At 36.4% G+C, this 888-nt stretch overlaps 1 long non-coding RNA gene across 1 annotated transcript in view; it reads left to right on the top strand.

The window, feature by feature from the left end:
* Positions 1-888, top strand: part of LOC128249035 (uncharacterized) — a 120033-nt gene that overhangs the window by 97625 nt on the left and 21520 nt on the right. The gene's annotated exons all lie outside the window — the stretch shown is intronic.

The raw sequence follows: 888 nt of genomic DNA, 5'->3' as shown, positions 1-888 counted from the left end.
TATATATATATATATATGTATATATATACGACGGGGTTGTTTCAGTTTCCGCCTACCAAATCCACTCACAAGGCTTTGGTCGGCCCGAGGCTATAGTAGAAGAAGACACTTGCCCAAGGTGCCACGCAGTGGGACTGAACCCAGAGCCATGTGGTAGGTAAGCAAGCTACTTACCACACAGCCACTCCTGCGCCTATGCGCCCAAACAAACAAAAAGAACGCAGCTCGGATAACGAACAGAGTCAATGACTATTGAAAGGTTGCAAGACGAAACGAAAATTTTAGGAAAAATAAATGAGTGGAAATCGAACCGGTGTGTGTGTTAAATAATAAGGCACTAAAAGAGAATGACTCTCTCCAGACACAGCAAACTCTTCTGATCCATTCTGTACATCATATAATTTGTTCACTAGATTTTCTAATTAGATCTTTGTTCCTTGTAACTTATTGTCAACAGTAAACCCATCCATTTCTACCATCATTATTCGATTGATGAATTTTTAGAAAGTATACAAATGAGCATGTGTGTGTGTGAGTGTGTGTGTGTGTGTGTGTGTGTGTGTGTTTTTATGTATGCATGTGTGTATGAGTGTTTGTGTGCGCGTGTGTATGTCTGTTCATGACTATATGCGTACATATGTGTACAAATGCATTTACGTTGTGTGTATGCGTATATATATGTATATACATACACGCACATATATATACATATGTAATGTAAATCCTTTCGTACACATATAAATATATACATACATACACACATATTCTATTCATCTCTCTCCTTCTCTCTCCCTCTCTCTTTCTCTCTCTCTCTCTCCTTATACGTGTATATATAAGTGTGTGTATATATATATGTATATATATATATATATATATATATATATATAT

This window comes from Octopus bimaculoides, chromosome 11 (genome assembly GCF_001194135.2).
Source record: "Octopus bimaculoides isolate UCB-OBI-ISO-001 chromosome 11, ASM119413v2, whole genome shotgun sequence".
Lineage (NCBI taxonomy): Eukaryota > Metazoa > Mollusca > Cephalopoda > Octopoda > Octopodidae > Octopus > Octopus bimaculoides.
This window is presented reverse-complemented; position numbering and strand designations above follow the sequence as displayed.